Here is an 8123-nt window from a genome sequence, read left to right as displayed (position 1 = left end):
GGCCCCCACGGGAGCGGTGCCGGCAGTTCTCCAAGGGCTTGGGGGTTTTCCAGAGGTAGGAGATGGAGGGGACTGATTTCTTCAGCGCCCCCCAAACCACCCCGCCCCACCCCAGCCATGGGACACATCCCGAGAGACGCCCCTACACTCGCTCCCCTCCCCCATGCGCTGTGCCCCAGCCCTGGCCCTGGGGAATAGGCGGCAGCCCGCCCACCCACAGGGCGGGGGCGCAGCTGACAGGGGTTGTGCGGGAGGGCGGCCCCTGGCTGGGGTCAAAGGGTGAGCGCGCGTGCGCAGTCAGCGGCGGCGCGCTGGGGGTGGGGGCGGGTAGGTGAAGGAGGCGAGGTGAGGAGAGGAGGGGGGCTGGAAGGTCTCCACCTTGGCGGGTCCAGCCGTGGAGGCGCATCGTGTCTGTGTGTGTGTGTGTTTGTGTGTGTGTGTGTGTGTGTGTGTGTGTGTGTGTGTGTGTGTGTAGACAGCCCCCCACCCCACCCCACCCCGCCCCGTCCCTCACCTCAGTCCTCCGGAGTCCGCCCGACCGGGTCGGCCAACTGCACAGGCCCGGCGCGGGTCAGCGCTATCGCGGGGAAGCGCAGTGAGGCTGGCCTCTTGAGCGGGGCAGGGGCGCCCTCCGCGGTCTAGGGCCACACCACCCCGAACGCGCCCCGTCTCGTCTGATCTCCGAAGCTAAGCAGCGTCGGGCCTGGTTAGTACTTGGATGGGAGACCGCCTGGGAATCCCGGGTGCCTTAGGCTTTTTTTTTTTTTTTTTTATTGCCTGTTGCTCTGTCCCCTTGCCGGGAGCGCGGCGGGGCGGCGGTCCGGCGGATCACCCCCACCCTCAGCGCCCGCCGCGGTGCCTGCCGCCCCAGCCCGCACCGTGGGGCCTCCTCTTGTCCCAAGCCGGGACACCGCCGCCGCGGGGCAGCATGCGTGCCATCTGGACTGTCCGGTCTCAGTCCAAAGGTCTGGTCTGTGGGAAACGACACGCTGGAGGAAACCTGGAGAGTCTGAGAGGGGAGGGAGTTCCGGAAGGATTCCAGGATGTCACTTTGAGCGAGTATGTGACCAGAACTCGTCCCGTTGCTTTTGGGGTTCTATGGGCTACACGTAGGAATCTCTGGTGGTGGCACTGGAGGTTGGGGGATCCGGAGTCACACCCAGACCTGCTCGACAGGCCTCCTTTTACTTTTCTTTTCGGATTCATGTTCTTAGAAAGTGTCTCTTATCTCTATTATTGCATTTTCTTTTCTCTCTCCTTTCTAGCAGATGATGGGAGTACAAGTATTGAGGTGACATGTGTTGCCCGTGCCCCCCTCCCCCCTGTCTCCTTATTTATTTCTCATTCTCTCCCAGCGTATTGTGGGGGTACCAATGTTCAGGTCGGGTGCATTGCTCTTTCCCCGCCTCCCCCCTCGGGTCAGAGCTTCAAGTGCGCCCATCCCCCAGTCGGTGCGCACCCACCCCCTCCCTAATGGATGTGTATGCCCACCCCCTCCCCACGCCCGCCCGACACCCACCCGATGAAGGTGATTCCTCGCTGTCCACTTAGGTGTCCATCCGTTCCTACCAATTTGCCGGTGAGCGCGCGCACGTGGTGCTCGTGTGTCCGTTCTTGGGACACCTGGCCTACTGGAACGGGTTCCAGCTCTGGCCAGGAGAACACGAGAGGCGCCCCCTCACCGCTGCTCCTCACAGCCGAATGGCACTCCGTGGTGTCCACGCGCCACATGTTACTAATGCACTCCTGGATGGATGGGCACTCGGGTCGCTTCCACATCTTTGCGATTGTGAATTGTGCCCTAACTGTCACCCTACCCCTTACCCAGCCCGTCTCCTCTGCCCCTGCCTGACGCGCTCCTCCCCCGCCAGGCCCGTCACTGTCCTCGGCCCCTGCCCCTGCCTGACCGGCCCCTTCCCGCCCCGGCCCGTCACCGTCACCGTCACCGTCACCGTCCTCTGCCCCTGCCTGACAGGCTCCTCTCCGCCCGGCCCACCACCTGGGCCACTGCCTGACTCGCTCCTCCCCGGCCAGGCCCGTCACTGTCCTGGGCCCCCGCCTGACCGGCTCCTTCCCGCCCGGCCTGTCACCGTCCTCGGCCCCTGCCTGACACGCTCCTCCCCGCCCGTCACCGTCCTCGGCCCCTGCCTGACCGGCTCCTCCGTCGCCTGGGCCTTCCAGGGGCTTGGTGTGGACGCTGCTTCCAGGAAGCCCTCCAGGAACCCGGCAGCAGGGCGGCCGCAGCAGTCTGGCGCAGGCATCGCTAAGTCGCCTGCCTGCCGGGGACGGGGACGTGCCCCGCTGTGCCGCGGGGGCCCAGCCTGGTGTCTTCCCTGAGGCCCTGGGGCTGCCGCTCCCCGCAAGGGGAGAGCCTCGGAGGTGGGGACCGCCTCCTGATGGGGACGTCCACGCAGCTCTCCACGTCGGATTCCGGGGCTCTCTGTCCTGCCTGAAGGCCCAGCTGGCCTGCGGGTCCTTAGAATGGCAGGAACATCCTCAAACTGATATTGCGAGTCCGGGGGTTGTCTGCACTTTTGTGCTGGGCACCCCAGGGAGGCCCAGGGGCTGGCTGGACAACGCGGTCTGCTCGGGTGCTTTGGAGGAGCAACCGATGCCCTTGGGACTTTGGTAGCAGCGTCTCAGGTGTCTCTGAGCCCTGCGCCATGTCGGGGAGGAGGCGGGAGGGGCCGCGACCTGCAGTCGTGTTCCCGGGGTGGCACGGCATGTGGCTTCTTCCACAGGCTGCTTGGCCTGGGCTCCCTGCACCTGGGCCTTTGGGGGACTGGCCCTGTGCTTGCCAACGCTTCCTGCAGGGACCCGGAGCTGGGAGGTGGCATCTCCCAGCCCTGGGCCGGGCAGAGCCCCAGCGGGCCATGCCCACAACCTCTCTCAGCACGGGTCCCCCAGAAGGCTCCTTTGGGACCAGGATTCTCCTGCGGGTGACTTCTTAAAGTCTGGCCCCTGGATGGAGGGGCACCGGGAGCAGAGGAGCCGGAAGCGGAAGGGGGTGCCCATGCGAGGGGACATTTTCAGGCCAAGTACCAGCTTCAGCCTGATCCTCCTGGGAACCCCGGGGTGTACGTCGTCACACCTCCTGGTTGTCCCGCTCTGAGACAAGGAGCCGGGCTTCGCATTCCCACAGCAGCCAGTCGTGGGCTGAGGACACCTGGGGCCTTGGGAACTCCCTGGCTTCTCTTTGGATTACCATTTGGAGCTGCTTGGGAATCGTGCCGCCACACACACCCGAGTGCAGGTGTCTTCTGCACAGACTGCGGGCCTCGCGCTTCTGAATGCCACTGGCTCGCCACCCACCCACGGGTGAACCTGGTCAGGGTGCTTTCTCTAAGGAGCCGACTCTGATCCGGGCGGGCTACCGGTGTCTCTGTTTGCTCGTTTCTTTCTTCCATTTCGGGAAAGTCTGCCTTACTGGGTGTGGAAATCTCCTATGCCTTTCCTCGCCTATTCTGTCAGCTTTAAAATTCTCTTTCAGTTGCCACCCTCACAGATGGATTAGGAAACTCTTTCCGGTGCACTCATTAGTGAAATGACCTCAAGGAAGCTCGAATCCAATATCTAATCGCCGGCTTTTAGCAAGTCCACACCCGAGGGTGGTTGGGGTCCAATCCAGCCCCGGGCCAGGCCCAGGCCCCTTGGACTGGGCCACAGGAGGACACGGAGCAGGGTCCCGGCCCCCACGGGAGCGGTGCCGGCAGTTCTCCAAGGGCTTGGGGGTTTTCCAGAGGTAGGAGATGGAGGGGACTGATTTCTTCAGCGCCCCCCAAACCACCCCGCCCCACCCCAGCCATGGGACACATCCCGAGAGACGCCCCTACACTCGCTCCCCTCCCCCATGCGCTGTGCCCCAGCCCTGGCCCTGGGGAATAGGCGGCAGCCCGCCCACCCACAGGGCGGGGGCGCAGCTGACAGGGGTTGTGCGGGAGGGCGGCCCCTGGCTGGGGCCAAAGGGTGAGCGCGCGTGCGCAGTCAGCGGCGGCGCGCTGGGGGTGGGGGCGGGTAGGTGAAGGAGGCGAGGTGAGGAGAGGAGGGGGGCTGGAAGGTCTCCACCTTGGCGGGTCCAGCCGTGGAGGCGCATCGTGTCTGTGTGTGTGTGTGTTTGTGTGTGTGTGTGTGTGTGTGTGTGTGTGTGTGTGTGTGTGTGTAGACAGCCCCCCACCCCACCCCACCCCGCCCCGTCCCTCACCTCAGTCCTCCGGAGTCCGCCCGACCGGGTCGGCCAACTGCACAGGCCCGGCGCGGGTCAGCGCTATCGCGGGGAAGCGCAGTGAGGCTGGCCTCTTGAGCGGGGCAGGGGCGCCCTCCGCGGTCTAGGGCCACACCACCCCGAACGCGCCCCGTCTCGTCTGATCTCCGAAGCTAAGCAGCGTCGGGCCTGGTTAGTACTTGGATGGGAGACCGCCTGGGAATCCCGGGTGCCTTAGGCTTTTTTTTTTTTTTTTTTATTGCCTGTTGCTCTGTCCCCTTGCCGGGAGCGCGGCGGGGCGGCGGTCCGGCGGATCACCCCCACCCTCAGCGCCCGCCGCGGTGCCTGCCGCCCCAGCCCGCACCGTGGGGCCTCCTCTTGTCCCAAGCCGGGACACCGCCGCCGCGGGGCAGCATGCGTGCCATCTGGACTGTCCGGTCTCAGTCCAAAGGTCTGGTCTGTGGGAAACGACACGCTGGAGGAAACCTGGAGAGTCTGAGAGGGGAGGGAGTTCCGGAAGGATTCCAGGATGTCACTTTGAGCGAGTATGTGACCAGAACTCGTCCCGTTGCTTTTGGGGTTCTATGGGCTACACGTAGGAATCTCTGGTGGTGGCACTGGAGGTTGGGGGATCCGGAGTCACACCCAGACCTGCTCGACAGGCCTCCTTTTACTTTTCTTTTCGGATTCATGTTCTTAGAAAGTGTCTCTTATCTCTATTATTGCATTTTCTTTTCTCTCTCCTTTCTAGCAGATGATGGGAGTACAAGTATTGAGGTGACATGTGTTGCCCGTGCCCCCCTCCCCCCTGTCTCCTTATTTATTTCTCATTCTCTCCCAGCGTATTGTGGGGGTACCAATGTTCAGGTCGGGTGCATTGCTCTTTCCCCGCCTCCCCCCTCGGGTCAGAGCTTCAAGTGCGCCCATCCCCCAGTCGGTGCGCACCCACCCCCTCCCTAATGGATGTGTATGCCCACCCCCTCCCCACGCCCGCCCGACACCCACCCGATGAAGGTGATTCCTCGCTGTCCACTTAGGTGTCCATCCGTTCCTACCAATTTGCCGGTGAGCGCGCGCACGTGGTGCTCGTGTGTCCGTTCTTGGGACACCTGGCCTACTGGAACGGGTTCCAGCTCTGGCCAGGAGAACACGAGAGGCGCCCCCTCACCGCTGCTCCTCACAGCCGAATGGCACTCCGTGGTGTCCACGCGCCACATGTTACTAATGCACTCCTGGATGGATGGGCACTCGGGTCGCTTCCACATCTTTGCGATTGTGAATTGTGCCCTAACTGTCACCCTACCCCTTACCCAGCCCGTCTCCTCTGCCCCTGCCTGACGCGCTCCTCCCCCGCCAGGCCCGTCACTGTCCTCGGCCCCTGCCCCTGCCTGACCGGCCCCTTCCCGCCCCGGCCCGTCACCGTCACCGTCACCGTCACCGTCCTCTGCCCCTGCCTGACAGGCTCCTCTCCGCCCGGCCCACCACCTGGGCCACTGCCTGACTCGCTCCTCCCCGGCCAGGCCCGTCACTGTCCTGGGCCCCCGCCTGACCGGCTCCTTCCCGCCCGGCCTGTCACCGTCCTCGGCCCCTGCCTGACACGCTCCTCCCCGCCCGTCACCGTCCTCGGCCCCTGCCTGACCGGCTCCTCCGTCGCCTGGGCCTTCCAGGGGCTTGGTGTGGACGCTGCTTCCAGGAAGCCCTCCAGGAACCCGGCAGCAGGGCGGCCGCAGCAGTCTGGCGCAGGCATCGCTAAGTCGCCTGCCTGCCGGGGACGGGGACGTGCCCCGCTGTGCCGCGGGGGCCCAGCCTGGTGTCTTCCCTGAGGCCCTGGGGCTGCCGCTCCCCGCAAGGGGAGAGCCTCGGAGGTGGGGACCGCCTCCTGATGGGGACGTCCACGCAGCTCTCCACGTCGGATTCCGGGGCTCTCTGTCCTGCCTGAAGGCCCAGCTGGCCTGCGGGTCCTTAGAATGGCAGGAACATCCTCAAACTGATATTGCGAGTCCGGGGGTTGTCTGCACTTTTGTGCTGGGCACCCCAGGGAGGCCCAGGGGCTGGCTGGACAACGCGGTCTGCTCGGGTGCTTTGGAGGAGCAACCGATGCCCTTTGGACTTTGGTAGCAGCGTCTCAGGTGTCTCTGAGCCCTGCGCCATGTCGGGGAGGAGGCGGGAGGGGCCGCGACCTGCAGTCGTGTTCCCGGGGTGGCACGGCATGTGGCTTCTTCCACAGGCTGCTTGGCCTGGGCTCCCTGCACCTGGGCCTTTGGGGGACTGGCCCTGTGCTTGCCAACGCTTCCTGCAGGGACCCGGAGCTGGGAGGTGGCATCTCCCAGCCCTGGGCCGGGCAGAGCCCCAGCGGGCCATGCCCACAACCTCTCTCAGCACGGGTCCCCCAGAAGGCTCCTTTGGGACCAGGATTCTCCTGCGGGTGACTTCTTAAAGTCTGGCCCCTGGATGGAGGGGCACCGGGAGCAGAGGAGCCGGAAGCGGAAGGGGGTGCCCATGCGAGGGGACATTTTCAGGCCAAGTACCAGCTTCAGCCTGATCCTCCTGGGAACCCCGGGGTGTACGTCGTCACACCTCCTGGTTGTCCCGCTCTGAGACAAGGAGCCGGGCTTCGCATTCCCACAGCAGCCAGTCGTGGGCTGAGGACACCTGGGGCCTTGGGAACTCCCTGGCTTCTCTTTGGATTACCATTTGGAGCTGCTTGGGAATCGTGCCGCCACACACACCCGAGTGCAGGTGTCTTCTGCACAGACTGCGGGCCTCGCGCTTCTGAATGCCACTGGCTCGCCACCCACCCACGGGTGAACCTGGTCAGGGTGCTTTCTCTAAGGAGCCGACTCTGATCCGGGCGGGCTACCGGTGTCTCTGTTTGCTCGTTTCTTTCTTCCATTTCGGGAAAGTCTGCCTTACTGGGTGTGGAAATCTCCTATGCCTTTCCTCGCCTATTCTGTCAGCTTTAAAATTCTCTTTCAGTTGCCACCCTCACAGATGGATTAGGAAACTCTTTCCGGTGCACTCATTAGTGAAATGACCTCAAGGAAGCTCGAATCCAATATCTAATCGCCGGCTTTTAGCAAGTCCACACCCGAGGGTGGTTGGGGTCCAATCCAGCCCCGGGCCAGGCCCAGGCCCCTTGGACTGGGCCACAGGAGGACACGGAGCAGGGTCCCGGCCCCCACGGGAGCGGTGCCGGCAGTTCTCCAAGGGCTTGGGGGTTTTCCAGAGGTAGGAGATGGAGGGGACTGATTTCTTCAGCGCCCCCCAAACCACCCCGCCCCACCCCAGCCATGGGACACATCCCGAGAGACGCCCCTACACTCGCTCCCCTCCCCCATGCGCTGTGCCCCAGCCCTGGCCCTGGGGAATAGGCGGCAGCCCGCCCACCCACAGGGCGGGGGCGCAGCTGACAGGGGTTGTGCGGGAGGGCGGCCCCTGGCTGGGGCCAAAGGGTGAGCGCGCGTGCGCAGTCAGCGGCGGCGCGCTGGGGGTGGGGGCGGGTAGGTGAAGGAGGCGAGGTGAGGAGAGGAGGGGGGCTGGAAGGTCTCCACCTTGGCGGGTCCAGCCGTGGAGGCGCATCGTGTCTGTGTGTGTGTGTGTTTGTGTGTGTGTGTGTGTGTGTGTGTGTGTGTGTGTGTGTAGACAGCCCCCCACCCCACCCCACCCCGCCCCGTCCCTCACCTCAGTCCTCCGGAGTCCGCCCGACCGGGTCGGCCAACTGCACAGGCCCGGCGCGGGTCAGCGCTATCGCGGGGAAGCGCAGTGAGGCTGGCCTCTTGAGCGGGGCAGGGGCGCCCTCCGCGGTCTAGGGCCACACCACCCCGAACGCGCCCCGTCTCGTCTGATCTCCGAAGCTAAGCAGCGTCGGGCCTGGTTAGTACTTGGATGGGAGACCGCCTGGGAATCCCGGGTGCCTTAGGCT

At 64.9% G+C, this 8123-nt stretch overlaps 3 pseudogenes; all 3 read left to right on the top strand.

The window, feature by feature from the left end:
- The first annotated feature begins 636 nt into the window (after positions 1–636).
- LOC142866597 (uncharacterized) lies at positions 637–755 on the top strand (annotated as a pseudogene).
- Positions 756–4323: 3568 nt separating this feature from the next.
- Positions 4324–4442, top strand: LOC142866596 (uncharacterized; annotated as a pseudogene).
- A 3562-nt stretch (positions 4443–8004) lies between these two features.
- LOC142866595 (uncharacterized) lies at positions 8005–8123 on the top strand (annotated as a pseudogene).

This window comes from Microcebus murinus, unplaced genomic scaffold (assembly GCF_040939455.1).
Source record: "Microcebus murinus isolate Inina unplaced genomic scaffold, M.murinus_Inina_mat1.0 scaf006_hap2_Mmur4.0, whole genome shotgun sequence".
Classification (NCBI taxonomy): Eukaryota; Metazoa; Chordata; class Mammalia; order Primates; family Cheirogaleidae; genus Microcebus; species Microcebus murinus.
Note: the sequence above shows the minus strand (reverse complement) of the source record. Positions and strands in the feature narration are given on the sequence as shown.